This window comes from Zeus faber, assembly GCF_960531495.2.
Source record: "Zeus faber genome assembly, chromosome: 13".
Taxonomy (NCBI): Eukaryota; Metazoa; Chordata; class Actinopteri; order Zeiformes; family Zeidae; genus Zeus; species Zeus faber.
Window position 1 is genome coordinate 22,911,208 of NC_137198.1, and position 16,740 is coordinate 22,927,947.

Here is a 16,740-nt window from a genome sequence, read left to right on the forward strand (position 1 = left end):
ACAGTCTGTCGACAACTTTCTAAAAGCCGCCATTGTGGTCCGTTAAGGACGTACTGGTAATAGCATAGTCTCAATCCACCCCTTCCCATCCTCTATCCTGCAGCTCTGTTTCAAGCACTCCATTGTCAAGGGCCGTTTTTTGTGTCATCTTGGGTGACCCCCCCCCGACCTCCCCCTTACCCCCACCCAACCCGTTTCCTGCCAGACGGATCAGTCCCCTTGCCACTCAAGAACCCTTCTTTCTTCCCCTCCCTCCTCCTCCTCCTCCTCCTCTTCCTCCCTCCCCGGCCATCGATACTGGTCAGTGGCGATCGATTGTGTCGGAAAACATCACCCCTTAATTGGCTCCCCGTCTTCGTTCAACCGTCCCCATTTATGTAGTTGATCCCCAACCCTCCTCTGGTCCAAGTCCTCTGGTTTCTGAACTAACAGAGAAAAAGTCACCCTCTGGTGTCCTTCTGATACCCCCCCAAACCGCCCGTGATGGCTTGAATTTAGCTGGAGTTGGGTGCATGGGGCGGCTACGGAGCTCCCGCGAGGCCAGGCTCGGAGGTGGTGCTTGTCTACGGATCGATGCATTGTTTGTTTTATCCAAGATGGCAAAGATAATGAAATTGGTGTTTGGCAAAGGTCTTTGCAATATCATTTTACTTTGGCGGGCCGTTATCTCGGGAGATTTACGAAAGCAGGATGTGGAATGAGTTGTCTCCCTCGCACGAGTCGCGCCATTAAAATTAATGAGGAAAGGTCAGCGGGGGATTATTGTTGCCCCCCTTCATCGCCCCTCTTAATTTGTTTGAGCTTGTTATGAAAAAGAAATATATCGGGGCGAGAACAGAGAGAATATATACTATTGATGTTATCTGTATATTTAGCCACTGTTTACACCGAGTCCATTTATTTGTTTTTAAATGAGCGTGATGGAGTCCTTCTGATTTTAAACGGGGTCTTAGATAGCACGGCAGATAAGAGGGAACACAATATTATAAATTAATGAACTGCGGTGTGATTTTAGATTATGCAAATATTCATTGTTTGAATACTCGTGTAAACATCTTGCCATGATACTGTGCCTGATTCGATTACAGGGTCCGCAGCTCAGGTACAGGCACTGTGACTCTTCCACGCCGGCTTTTTCGATCCCTCCCTATGTTTGTTCACGTAAAGAGTCGGACCTTGCACTGGTGACACCTTTTGCTACACTTTGATTACTTTCTAGGGTCTTTGTGGGAAGTAAATGGGAAATTGCAGCCTAACTGGATTTTAATAGATAGCATTATGCATAGAACTTACAGTACTTTGACTAAAAGGTGGACGCCCAACAACATACTTTGTTGAAGCTCAAGGTCCTTGACAATAAGTTCATGAAGTTGAAGAAGCTGAGTTCAATAAATCCACTGACAGGCGAAGTGAATAACATTGTTCATCTCATTCCAGTGGCACCTGTCAAGAGGTGGGATATATTAGGCAGCAAGTGAACAGCCAGTTCTTGAAGTTGATGTGTTGGAAGCAGGAGAAATGGGCAAGCGTAAGGATCTGAGCCACTTTGACAAGAGACAAATTGTGATGACTGGACGACTGGATCAGAGCATCTCCAGAACGACAGGTCTAGTGGGGTGTTCCCGGTATGCAGTGGTTAGTACCTACCAAAAGTGGTCCAAGGAAGGACAACCGGTGGACCGGCGACAGGGTCATCGACGCCCAAGGCTCATTGATGGGGTGTGGGGAGTGAAGTCTAGCCCGTCTGATCCGATCACACAGAAGAGCTACTGTAGCACAAATTGTAGAAAAAGTCCATGCTGACCCCTGTCCTCTGCCTAATGCGCCTACAATGGGCATGTGAGCATCAGAACTGGACCATGGAGCAATGGAAGAAGGTGACCTGCTCTGATGAATCAGGTTTTCTTCTACATGGACGCGGTTAGGGTCCGATCCGATGGAACATCTGTGGGATGTTCTGGAACAACAAGCCTGATCCATGGAGACCACACCTCACAACTTCCAGGACTCAAAGGATCTGCTGCTAACGTCTTGGTACCAGATACCACAGGACACCTTCAGAGGTCTTGTGGAGTCCATGCCTCCAGGGGTCAGAGCTGTTTTGGCGGCAGGAGGGGGAGCTACACAATATTAGTGGTTATTAGTGGTGGTTTTAATGTTGTGGCTGATCTGTGTATACACACTTGTCAAAGTAAATATATATATATATGTGTGTGTGTGTGTGTGTGTGTTTCAGGCAAGTTCAATGTGATGGTATGTCTGTGCAGTTGCGACTGTATGTGCAAGTGTGAATGTGGTGAAATTGCACGCCGTTCCTGTGACAACGTGTGACATTGGACCAATAAGAAACTTTAGTAGAAGTAGAGGTAGAACTATAGTAGAAGAGGAAGAACGTGCTACTTATTCCCAGAGAAGGTGTAGCTGGCTGTGACTGTGATATATAGCTGATTCGATACTACGGACAAAATGTAGTTGTTGTAAGTCGCTTTGGAGACAAGCATCTACGACAGAAAATTATGTAATGTAGTGTAACGTGATGTAAAGGGGAGTGGTGTGTGTCTTTGTGTTTATGTGAAGTTGAGTATGTTTGAGTCCATCCGTATGTGAAAATATTTATTATGTATTTATGTATGTGCTCGTGTCTCTGTATCCCCGTGTGTGTGTGTGTGTGTGTGTGTGTGTGCTCGTGGGGGGATATCGAGCGCTGCAGAACCGGATCCAGGCGCGGAGAAGGATACGTGCCGTTTAAAAACCAGGGCCCACTTCCAGCGTGCTGGGCTGGACGGATCCGATGCAGAGCGGATTGGGTTTCATTTAAAAGCCCCCTCTCTGCAGCGCTAATGGCACCAACGGCTGCCAGCGCCAGAGGCCGGGGTAAGGTCAGTGGCGTAGAATCGAATGCCCCACAACTAATCCCCCTATCGCACACACACACACACACACACACACACACACACACACACACACACACACACACACACACACACACACACACACACAAACATGAACACCCGCATAAACGTGCCTGCATGCGTACCCTGCATCCTTTGCTTTGATATGCATAGCGCCAGCTATTTATGAGTGATGAAAAGTTTTTCTCATTTTGGAGATTCGGCTCTTTACTCAGTCAAAAAAGTTGAATTTTCCGGAATTTCATTTCATTTGGTTCGTTTGGCGTAATGAGAGTCAGAAGAGTCGGTTTGTGTGAGATGTGAATGGAACTCTCACAAGATTAATTAATTAATTTCATCCCGTCAAAATTATTTATTTTGGTGGCGTGCAAAGTGTAAATCAGTCAGATTCAATATGAATTACGCCAAATGCCTTTCAATGCCTCAGTGAATGCCTGTGTACCTGGCTGCAGTTTACCCGGTTGAGAGCGGCCAACTCTTTTGCCGGAGTGACTTCCGACTCCCGAGTTATTTAAAGGATCTGTTCGGTACGAACAAATTGTTTGCGGGTCTTGCAGCACCACGGTCGTGAGCAGAAAAGCCTGAAGCCCAGTTTGCGGAGTAAGTTGGGAAGGCAGTTCATTCGGTTTCGGCAGTGCGAATGCCAGAGTGCGCAATGCAGAGTGGCCTCAAATGGTGGCCTCCGACATGGGACATCAAGGAGTTTTTGCTCAAGCCCTGAAAAAATGAATCTTATTGTTGACGACGAGGGTGTTGTGCGACGGAATGTTGAAACATGACACCTACCCATCTCCCCTCAGATGTCTCGGGCGGCGAGAGTAGAGCTAACAATGTGAAATCTGTTTTTAATTGATGCACTTTCCCCGTCGCGCGGCGTTCCGTAGTAGGCGGCGTGCAAAAACAGTTGGCCGACAGGAAACAAAGGCTCTTTGAAGCCGGGGGGGGTTACGTTTGGAGCCGTTTCAAACGTGTTGAGGGGGGTAAAACATTTATTTTTATTTATTTTTTATTCCCCGAACCAAACTTTGGCAGCCCCCGACGCCCACCCGTGTCTCCTCGGTTGGACTGGTAAGCCGTTTCCCCCGCTCGCCACTCGCCCGCCCCCAATTACGGAGAGCTGAGCAATCTATCGCCGGCTGGCAGGCAAGCGTACCACCACGCTCGCTGGTAATGGCCGGGGACTCGGCACGCAAATTACAATTAAACGCTAATCCTAAACAGAGGAGTTCAAGATGGCAATTTAATTTGCCCTCAATGTTTTTCTTTTTTTTTTTGTTGCCAGCCCCCCCCCCGTACGCTCCCAGGTGCCAGGGCCAACTTTGAAGCACCAAAAATATCACTCCTTTATGGGCGCGCGAGTATTCATTTGACGAGGGGTGATAATATTTCTCAGACACTAGTTTGAAAACGATTAAAGTTTCTTTCTTTCTTTCCTTCTTTTTTATATATATATATATATATATATATATATATATATATATATATATATATATATATATATATCCACTTTGGAGATTAGTGGGGGGAAACTAATGAATTTTGAAAAAAGCGGGGGCGGGGGGAAAGGCATTAATGAGAACTTTGAAAGAGATAACTTTTTGAAATGGATGCAAGTCCGTTGAGAACGCGATGAAAGTGTCATTTGGCTTTGTCGCGTGACGCAACTTGTTTCAGGAGTTCTTTACTTCACTAACCTTTGCTTGAAGGCTGCAATCATTTTCCTTCTGAGGAGCATTAACTGCATTGTGAATACCAACACACTTATGCCAACACGTCACGTCGCAAAGTGCTGTTACATAAAAAATGTCACGGCAGTCCGATTCCTCAAATCCGGTGTTCCGGTCGGCGGTAAATGAGACCGGTAATGCCAAATAATGAATAGTGTTCAGGACACAGGTAACAGAGATCGGCCAACTCATCGATGACGGGCTCGACTATACACATTTGGAGAAATCACACACAAAACAGGCTGCTAGATCGTCCAGTAGAGACGGGCTTTTCTTAACCTACAGCCCCTGAGCCCATGAGTCACAAACCATTACGACCATTTAGAAGTCGTTTGTGACCCCAGCGCTTTCACACAGCAGGCCCTGTATTTCTAATCAAGCAGATGTAACCTTCACCACATGTGAAGCACAGCCTGCGTTGCGCCGATAAGGTGGGAAGCTGAGTTTATTTGTTCTGTCTGGGAGCGAGGGATGCATATTCAAGACCGTTTGATTGTTTTAAACGGATGCCGGTGTTTGACGCCGATTCAGTATTCCGCATACACCCTGACCCTCGCCTTCAAAACAAACTACAATTTTCCTGACCTTGGGCGCCTTTATGAAGCCCCCTTCTCTTGGTTGCCGCCGTCTTCTCCATCCCTTCCCTGGCAAAGAACTCACCGCTCCAAAACCGGAGGGCACCTGAAGAGTCCCTCCTCCTGTTCAAGGCTCTGGAACATCGTCCGCTGACCCGTAGTGAACTGGAAGCCCCGGAAACCTCGCCCGATCAGGGGACAGCGGTAGCATGGGGGTGGAAGGATGGGGGGGCGATGGTTTGGTCATGGAGATGGGGGGGGTTGGCACCAACTCAGGCTTGGACAGGCGTGGCCAGGCGGCCAGGGGCGGCCAGGGGCGGTCAGGGGCGGCCAGGCTTGGGCGAGCACGTCAGGTTGATTTATGTGACGCCTGGCCTCCATAGTTGGGTCGGCCGGGGTTTCTTTCCCTAACCCCCAGGAGTCGGCTGGCTTCGCGATGACTCCCTTCCTTAAACTATCCCCAAAGCCCCCCAATGCAGGGCCAAAAACACTGGGAGGGAGGAGGAGGAGGAGGATGAGAAGTAGGAGGCGTAAGGTGAAGCCAAACAACTCCAGGTCAGTGATCACTCTCCGGCTAAGGGGGTTACAAGGGATATCTAGAGGAAGATAGAATGTCTGTGTGTGTGTGTGTCTGTGTGTGTGTGTGTGTGTGTGTGTGTGTGTGTGTGTGTGTGTGTGTGTGTGTCTTTTCGAGATAGAGAGAAAGAAGGGGAGAGAGAGAGAGAGAGAGAGAGAGAGAGAGAGAGAGAGATGGACTGAAACGGATGTGACCGGCCGTGATGGAAGACATGTCCTGGCCTGCAGCCCGCCGTGTCACCCAAGGGTGAAGGAGCAGGAATATACCAGAGCTGCTCCCTACCCTGCCTGACCCCAGGCGGTTCGGTCAAACCAGGTCACCTAAGAATACCCCGTGTCCGAAAAGCCGAGTTAGACGGCCCCCGGAGGCACGGAGGAAGTTCTACGCACACAGGCAGGTTCTTTCTTTCTTCTTAATCCCAGTGCACCATTGTACCCTGTTCTCCTTCCACTTTCACGTGTTTCGTTTGGTTCGACCCCCCCTCCCCACTTTCCATCTCCTTTTGCATTTTCTGGGCAATTAACGGGGAACAGGAAGAGGCGGTCCAGGAAAGCGATTCTCCGCCGTCCCGTCCCCCCACCCCCACCCAAAAAGTGGGGGCCCGGGCTCCGCCCTCCCGGCGGGGGGCATGATTGGGCTGTCTGGGCGTTCCAGCCGCGCACCCGAGTGGAGGTGAAACGGGCGGAGGGGGGGGGGTCCTCGGCTATCGATACCCAATTATACGACTAAGAAAGGGGGCTCCGCTAACTTCTCCATTTTTTTTCAAATGATCGCCCCCACTCCCCGGCTGGTGCTTATGCCGCCATCCCCTCCCCCCCCCCCCCCCCGACACCCCCTTACACCCCATTGTATTCCAGATGATAAATTGTTTTGGTGGGGGGATTATTATGGCCAATGTAATTACGTACGTCGAATGACGGCGGACCACAAAATGACTCGGAATCAAGCTGTGAAAGTTGTTATTGAATAAATTGGATTCAATTTTATGTGCCTTGAATGCAATGCATTCACATGGTAATTCCGCCGGGGCGCTTTGCACGGCGTTGTGAGTGGACGGAGTGGGACATAGTGGAATTTGATAGCGTGAGGTTTTCTTTCTTTAAATGCCTGTCTGTAAATCAGAGGTAAAGCTGAAAATGCCCGCCCCCGCCCCCGCCCCCGCCCGCACAATACATGAATCCGAAGTACAAACACAGACACTGACGGACGACAGCATCTTACCGTATGCGACGACCTCTAACTTGCCAAAAAAATAAAACATGTTTTTAAAAGGTATCGATCGAGCTGTGAACTTTCAGATATTGTAAGCATCCATTTATTCTTCAAATGTTGCCAAACTCTGTGTTGCGTTTTAAGTGACTGTGGGGTTTAACCTATACCGCTCTACTGTTTTGGTCTTCATACAATGCGACAGACTAGAATCAATGAATATCTCCCAACAACGGGGGGAAAAAAGTTGCCCAGACTCAATAAGTGGTCATAGGAGTCAGGTCCACATCGAGAGAGCAACATGTCCCAAGGGCGAGCCTAACCCATTTCAAACACCAAATCCACTCCACGGCAACCTTCACTCTCTGTTAACCGCTACTCGTCGTCTTCTGGACAAATTGGGGACGGCGCCAACTGAGAAACAGACAGAGGTGTTTCTCACCTCCATCCAACATTGCCACTTCAAATGTTTCGCAGCATAAATGCGAAGAGATGGTCGCGGCCGCTTGGCTTTGGTTTCGGCCTCTTCACCAATAACGGGTTGAGCTTTGGTCTCAGGGCTGTGGAAGCAGAGGAGCTGGTACTCGGTACCTTTGCCTGGTGTATTGCCTAACTGACACAGACCACTTGTGCAGCGTAATAAAGATTGAAAATGGTCACCCAACGCATTAAATATGGGTGTAACACGGCATGCCATTAATAAGTCATGATTCAGACTGAACAACACTCCCCGCTCCATTCAATCAGGAACTGTAACCGAGCGCAGAAATTGCTCTCTTCTCTCTTAGGTAGAGACCTTTCCTTGTCTAATCTGCCACGTGCATTATTAAACAATTGCCCTTAAATCGCTGCGGTATTGCAAGACGTTGCTCGCTCTCTCTCTCTCTCTCCCTCTCTCGCCCTCTCTCTCTCTCTCTCTCTCTCTCTCTCTCAGAGGCCCTGGGGTTGAAGCTAAACTCCATTAGGAGTCTTTTTTTTTTCCCCCCCGCCACAGTAATTAACTCCGGCGCGCTTCCTTCTCCGTTTCCTCTGATCCGGGGTCAGAATTGAACCGCTTCTGCCGGCGACCCCCTGCGTTACATCCCCGCGACTTATACGGGTCACCAGATGCTGATTTTTCAGTTTTTTGTCTTTCTTCTTCTTCCCTTGCCGCCGCCCTCACATTACAGCCGGTGAAATGACGGGCGGGACGCGCCGTCCGCCCCTCCTCCCCGGACGCCACGTTCATTTGCACATCAAGCGCACTCGGGAGAAGCGAGGCTTTGACCCAATTTGGCGCTTCAAGGGAAAACGGACAAAATTGAGTCGGACGAGTTCGGCCCCCGGCTCCCGCGTCCCGCCGGCGTGTCCCCGGCGGGGCGAGGTCGGATGGGGGACGCCAGGATGAAAGGGACCCGGGGCCTGGGGGGGGGGGGGGGGGGGGGGGGGGGGCGGTCGAGAGAGAGAGAGCGGGAGAGACAGAGGGCAAGGACGATGCCCGGCTCAGAGGCTCAGACCGGCAGGTGAGTCCCACCTTTGAACCCCCAGCGGCCCCCTGCCGCTGTCTCAACCTCAAACTCACCCTGACGTCCGATCGGAGCGCAGGGTACTGAGCATTGAGGGCGAGAGAGAGAGAGAGAGAGAGAGAGAGAGAGAGCGAGGGAGAGAGATGAAAGGCAATATGGATGGATGGAGGGCGGGAGGGAGGGAGGGAGGGAAGGAGGGAATGAGAGACTTCTTACGGGCTCCATGCCTTGTTAGATTTATCATGCCTTTAATTAATAGTGTTTTTAGAAAGACGTCTGAACTGTGTCATTTCCATTATTGGAAAACCCAACGCCATTAATGAATAATTTTCAGTTTTGATCCATTATATCATGCCAGTTGATCTCCCTCTTTTCCGCGCCGCTGAGTGATAGCATCATTTTCTGCCCCTCGATCAAATTTAATTTGGCCTCCCTATTATATCGCCGCATTGCGACTGAAGTGTCAATTTTTGTCAGGCAATTAGAAGCTATAACCTGTGAAGCTAAGTTTGATAGGCATTGTAATTGGATTGTTTCAGCAATAGCTCGAAACGCTTTTTAGATTTTTCCCTTCCCCCGCCCCCCCCCCCGCACGCCAGGTCTATCCCTACTCTCACTCGTGCTCGCTCTCTCTCGTTCTCTCTCTCTCTCTCTCTCTCTCGCACGCTCTCTCTCTCTTTCTCTTTTTCTCGTTCTCCTTCCGCATTTCATTGTGATTTTTGTCTGACTGACTTCAGAGTGAACAAAAGATAAGAGGGGTGTGGCGGCAGAGCGACTTGCCGGCTGACTGAATGACTGAACGAATGACCGACTGACTGACCGACTGACCGACTGACCGACTGACTGACAGACTGACTGACTTTCTGAACGACTGAGTGACTGACTGACCGACTGACCGAACAAACAATTGAACGAACGACCAAGTGACCTACCGACGGACTGTCTAACCAACCGACTGACCATCTGACTGAATGACTGACGGACAGACCGACCGAACGACTGACCGACTGAACTACTGTCCTGTTGTCCAGTTGACTGACTCACTGTCCAACCCACTGGTCAACCGATCAACCTACTGATCAACGGACGGACGGACCGACCATCAGACTGACTGAAGGACTGACCGACTGACTGACTGACTGGCTGACCGTGAGTGCATCGGAGGACTGCTTGCCTCTGCAGGAAAGAAAAGTCTCGGGTGGATTTGCATGGATTTGAAATGTGCGACTGTGATCTTGTGGAGTTTCTTTCTGCCGCAGCAGACATTTTTCCCTCTCCGTCTCTCTCTGTTTTGACCCCCCACGCACGGGGGGAAAAAAGCCGATTTTGAATTTTGGATTTTGGATTTGGGTCCCCTCTGTTTGTAAGACGCCACATTAGAGGGGTAGACGCCGTCTCCCTCTCCACCCCCCTCAGTTTTCATCTGACAAGAAGATAGGCGACGGGAGGGATGGGAAATGTGTCGCAGATTAAAAATTTGCAGACGGAGGTGTAGCGGGAAAATATTTCTGGCTCTACCTCAGTGTCTTGTCGACTGATGAAAACAAAGACACTCATTTGTATTATTATTTTCAAGGCTGAATACGAATACCTGCTTCATTTTCCTCTCTTAGTTTTGTATTCATTCATTCATTCATTTTGGAACTTAAAGCAAGGAAGACATATCCAGAGGTTTGTACGGTTGAATGAATATGGTGGTGGGGAGTTTAAAAATGTAAAAACATGCAGCTGAATATGCCCTCTTTATCTTTTTTTTATTTCAGTCATCAAAATCAGCAAATGAAAACTCATTTGATGCTTGACATTCAAAATATTTGAATTAAGCTGCAGTTCTGGATTTGACCAGCAAGGCGTTGAGTCCAGTCGCTCCTTCAACTTAAAATAAGTAGTCTTTAAAATTACGTGTAGCTTAAGCGCGGCATTTCTTTTTTTTTTTTTAATTCGCTGACATCGAAACAACCAACATTTGAAGCAATTCAACTTTTCACAAATGAAGAGAATCAAAATAATGAGTTGTTTCAGATAACTTTTTGGGGGGCGTTATTACAACTAACTACAATTCAGGAAGATTGTATACATTGATATCTCTGCAATGTTGATAAGTTCTGAAGGGGGTGTTACACCTACCTCGTGTTTAACGGCGATTATCTCTGTGCTTTTCTGTCTGTACAGTTTGTCAGAGTTTGTATTATATTCCTTTAGTTTAAGTCCTATCAAATAGTCCAATGAGCAGATTATATATTTGGAGGATTTACACATGGCAGATTTGATGTCAGGCCGTCGTTGCGTGCCCGCCGTTTTGCACATGCGTGAAGTAATTACACATCGACAGCGACGCCATGAGATGCTTGTCTGTGACCAATCAGAGGTCTGCAGTGCTATTACCCTTGCGGAGATGAGAAATGCAGTGTTTTTTACTCATTTCTAACTTCAAACTTCTAACTTCTCCTACAATAATAATAATAATAATAATAATAATAATAATAATCATAATCATAATCATAATCATAAACATAATTGTAATAATGATACTACTACTACTTCTACTACTACTACTACTACTAATAAAAATAATAATAACAATAATATTACTAATACTACTACTACTACTACTACTACTACTAATAATAATAATAATAATAATAATAATAATAATAATTACAACTGTTACAATGATACTACTACTACTACTACTACTACTACTACTACTACTACTACTAATAATAATAATAATAATAATAATAATAATAATAATAATAATAATATTTAAAAATAAGATATAAAAAACAAAGCAGCAAACTGGTTTCCATGGACTGTTTGTATGGCTACACACAGATTAAAAAGAGAACAAGCGCTCTGAGCCTCCTCCTCCTCCTCCTCCTCCTCCTCCACCCCTCCTTCCGGTGGGAGATGCAGGTGTCTTTGTTTGCACAGCACCAGGGGTGGGGTGGGGCGGGGGCAAATGTACGTAATTAGTGCCATTTTATTTTTAAATTTTTTTTGGGGGGGGGGGGCACAAGCCTGATCTAAATGAGTTTTTTTGGGGGGGGGGGTTGAGTTATTTTTTTGGGGGGATTTGTTGTTTCCCGGCGGGTAGTCCCGCCACCAGGGATAATCTTTGGGAGGGAGTGAAATCATACCTTCGCTAGACTGAGTTTCTCCACTTTTCTTTGGAGGGGGAGAGGGATTGATTGAGAGGATGTGGGAGGGTGTTCATCTTCTTTTCTCTTTTGGTTGAGAAATTATTTTTTGTTGCATTTTTTACTCTTGTTTTTGTTAGGGTTGTTTTTGATGGGGCGGGGTCTATATGATGGCACTCAAAAGGGGCGGAGTAGGACATGCGTAGAAGGGGAATTTTGGGTGTCGGAAGAGTGGATGGTGGGGGTGCAGGGAGGGGTAGAGGATAGATTTCTTTGCTTGTTCTGCTCGACTCCCGCTGGGGGGTGGGGGGCAGTCCACACACACACACACACACACACACACACACACACACACACACACACGCACACACACACACACACACACACACACACACGCAAGTCACCCCTGAGTCGCTATCGGCATACCCCGGGGGTGCCGTTTGGGTGGGTGGGTGGGTGGGTGGATGGTTGGGTGGGGTGGTTCTCCAAGTCCTCCCCCTGGAGAGCCCACGTGTCAGCCCTACCCCTGCCACGCACACACACACACACACACACACACACACACACACACACACACACACACACACACACACGCACACAATTAAGTATCAGCTGAATAATGCAATTATTAGCCATTGAATTTATATCATTATTTTGTGAATGTTTTACCTTGTCTCATATACTTAAACTGTCATGAACTTCTTGAACCCCAACCATTAACCTTGACCGTAACCTAACCCTACTGACCAGGAAATTAATTGTATTTATTTATTATTTATATTTATTATACTATATTCATATCTATTTATATTTTTATTTATTGATATTATATTGTGTAAATGTTGTTGTTTATGTTATGCAATTATTTATTTGTTTATTCTTTAATTTGTATATATATATTTATTTAGTTATTTATGTTTTCATCTATTTATTTTTACATACTTAATGCTCATCCAGTTATTTTATACACTGGTACCAATTATACAGATGATCACAGTCCAAATAGGCTTCATCTTGCCTCTTTATATTTGATTTACATTTTTTTCACGGTCAGCCTCCCTGTTTTACTATTCCAAACACCACCGCAGTTATGTTATATTTTAATTAAATGCAAGAATAATCACTGGCCCATTTTAGCGTAATTGGTAATAATTTTGTGATTCTCATGGTGTGGTATTTACGAGTAATTACGGCAAAAAACGCTCCTGTGTTTTTTCAGGTTTAGATTTGCTTAAGTTGCAAATCGTCATGTTTTGACCTAAATGCGGAGTGTGTATCATTCAGCGACTGCACACGCACACACGTCTTACATATACAAACACAAACACGACCTCTACCAGCACCGCTTTTTTCAACCCGCTGTTTTTCCATGTTTCAAGTGGTAGAGTGAGAGATTTATTCCTGTGTGTGTGTGTGTGTGTGTGTGTTTGTGTATGTGTGTGTGTGAGTGAGTGAGTGAGTGAGTGAGTGCGCACCATTCTCATACCAGTGGAGGGCAGAATTACATTTCACAAATTAGAGCCATGGAAATTTGATTGGAGCCTAGGAGGAAGGAAGGGATGGAGGGATGTTGGTTGATAGGAGTGGGGGGGCAGAGAGAGAGAGGGGGGGGAGAGAGAAAGAGAGAGAGGGGGGGGGGGAGAGAAAGAGAGAGGGGGGGGGCTAAATGATGTTGATGTGATTCTGATGGGTCTGCTTTCTTTCTTTCTTCCCTTCGCTCTCTCTTTTTTTCTCCTCAGACATCTTTCCTCTCCGTAGCACTCTGAGAGGATACTGCCGTGTGAGACGGACAGCGGACGTGTGTGTGTGTGTGTGTGTGTGCGTGTCTGTGTGTGCGTGTGTGTGTGTGTGTGTGTGTGTGTGTGCGCGCGCGGTGCGTGTGTGTGTGTGTGTGTGTGTGTGTGTGTGTGTGTGTGTGTGTGTGTGTGTGCGTGTTTGTGGGTGGGTGTGTGCGTGTGTGTGTGTGTGTGTGAAGGTGGTCTATTGGTGCTCACAAAATCATTTTCATGTATTTTTCCTTATTTCTCTCATCAGTTACTCCATGCGCGGTCTGACTTTCTTGTGATTCCGTTCCATTACATGTTGAACAGATGTGGTATTACAGAGTAATGACACAGTAATAACACAGTAATAGATATGATAAACTGAGGTAATATTTGATTAATCCCTGGAGGGAAATTCAGGCGTTGCAGCATCAAAAAAAACAATGCCCTCCAGACAGAGTAATAGCACAGTAATACACAGTAATACACAGTAATAAATAGTAATACACGGTAATGCACAATAAGGCGCAGGTACAACATATATCATGGATTTTATGTTGGGGGACTGGTATTCTTTTGTTTTGATGGTAATTTCATATACCGGCATACCTAAATGGATCATAGCCATACATGAGGTTATGGACTCGGACCCATTCATCAATAAAAAAAATGAGCACGGACCAAAAAAAAAAATCGAATAAAATTCTGCAACACAGAAAAATGGACACAATGCCAAATATTTCCCACAATTCACACAAAATGCATGAAAGGCCGCTTTGACACCGGCTGAATAGATACACATGGTAACATTTAGACCCGGAGCGATTTCAAAAGTCAAGCCCCTTCGCCGCGTAATAGAATACAGGCCTGAGCTGTAAATACAAGCCGCCCCGGGATCATTACCCCAAAAATAAATATATAAATAAATACTACACTTTGGAAGCGTACAGCGCTGACGCTAGCCCGAGGTGCAAGTAAATGAGAGCGTATGAAGATCATTTGAAAATAAGGTCATACCTCACACAATAACCCCCCAACCCCCCCCAAACACCCCAGACGCCAAACTCCTCAGGGTGAATCTGTGATTAGGCTCTAATCCCAGTAGTCACACCTTCCGTTTCCCCCGGTGCCGTGCACAGCAAAGATTTTAGCATTTTAGACAGCGGCTCACGTGTCAATGAAGGAGCTTGTTTTGTGTAAATAATTGACAATGCGCAGACAATAAAGAAAATGATAGCAGCCCTTATGTAGCAGGGGTTGCCCCCTAAACTGCAACAGCAGAATGTGTTTAACTGGTTTTGGAGGATTAGGACCATGTGGAAATGAAATGAATTTTGAGATAAAGTCATGCTGTCATCAGGATTCTGATTTAATTCTCTGAAAAAAAAATAATTTATATATATATATATATATATATATATATATGTTTTTCAGCATTTTGAGATTAAAGTCGGAATTGCGATTTTATTCTCAGAATGATGAAGAAAAAGTCCAAATTTTGGCATTAAATTCAGATCTTTTTTTCCGAGAACTCAGTCAGAATTCTGAGTTTTAACCTCAAATTTCTGACTTTAATGTCAGAATGATGGGAAAAATCCAGGACATTTTCATCAAAATCACAATTCTGAGGTCAATGTATGATTGACACTATTTTCCAAGAAGACTGAATTGATTCTCGTAATTCGGATACTAATCTCTGAACGTTTCACACCTAATTTTTTGCCATTTTAAAATGTTTTTGCCATGTGGCCCTCTTTGTGGGGGCCTACATTGGCGGAACCTTTTTCTAGGTTAACATTATACATTCAGAGCGGCGCTTGTGGAAGCAGACGTGTGTTTACTATCCTGTAAATTTAGCGCCGGGGAGAGAGATGGTTCTCTCCACCATCCCACCCCCAGCGCCCCACCCACCCACCCACCCGCCCCCACACGCTGACCATCCCCGAGCACTCAGACCAAACAAATTAGCTATCAGGTCCAGTGCAGATGGCCCCCCCCAAACACTGAAATTCCAACCGGCCCCGATATTGTCTCTTCCAGTTTAACCTGAAGTGTTTTGGGTATTCAATCTGCATCGGCACGTTCTGATTGGCCCAGCTTAAAGCAAATAGCGGGTATTTTGTGGGGGCGGTGCCGGTTGGGGGGTGGGGTGGGTGGGGTTGCATGGTAATAAATAGAATATGCCAATCACATTAAGAACGGCCATGTCAGTTTGGACAGTGGGGAGAGTGATCTGCTCTAGGGTTCGGGAGCCGGGAGCCAGCCGTACCTCATTTTATAGGTCAGCGGTCTCATTTGGGGGAGGTGACGCTCATCCGGTTTAGACGCCCTGTGTCGGCGGAGGTGGGGGGGCGGGGGGGGGCACAGGTAGTCGGGGCAAGGAAGCGGGTGCGAGTGTGAAAATTCAACGGCGGATGCAGGAGCGCCTTGCTCGCTCGACGTTGGCAGGAAGCCGCGGAATTCTCGGAAGAAAACGGTCAACCACCCGTCAGGCCGGCGCCGCCCTCTCCTACGTCGACGTCGTAAAATATGAAATACGGGGGAAAATACACTGAAGCCGGAGAGACCCTTGAAGAGCCCCACCGTAACGGGTACCTGTTCACCGGGAAATAATCAACAGTTTTTGTGGGGAGCAAAATGGGGGAATACCTTTTTTGGGTGATGAGTGGCCGATAAGGTGTGGAAAATGCGATGAGAGGGTTTTTCCGCGGGGCGGGGGGAGGGAGTTGAAACTAAAAAACACACGCTTCTTAAGCAATTGAGATATATTTTCACTTTCTACCACCACCGCGGCTTTTATCTCTCTGTTAATCAGATTATGCAATCATTCCGCTAACAGAGCGGATAAGAAGCCTGTGAATGTCCATTTTAATGGGAGCGCGACGGACCCTCCCCTGCCCGCACCCATCAAACAAGCCGCCCGCTAATGAGAAAAAGAAGAAGGAGAAGAAGAAGAAGAGGAGGAGGAGGCAGAGGAGGAAGAGCACCGACGGGGATCTGAACTCAACACTGACTCAGCGGCATTGAAGGAAAAAAAAAACCAAGAAAAAAAACAACAATCCCGCCGTCCTCTTATCCGTCACGGGCAAATCTATGACAGCACACGCGCTTATTTAAATATGGCAGCGTGTTTAGCGACAGCGTCATCTGTCAAAACCGCCATTTCTACGACTGCCGTCGCCGAATGAGGAAAAATCTCTTCCCGCTAAGTTCTCTCAACCAAAACAGATATATAAATATATATACACACGCACGCGCGCACACACACACACACACACACACACACACACACACACACACGTCGCATTTTCATGTGACATCAGCAAAAACTT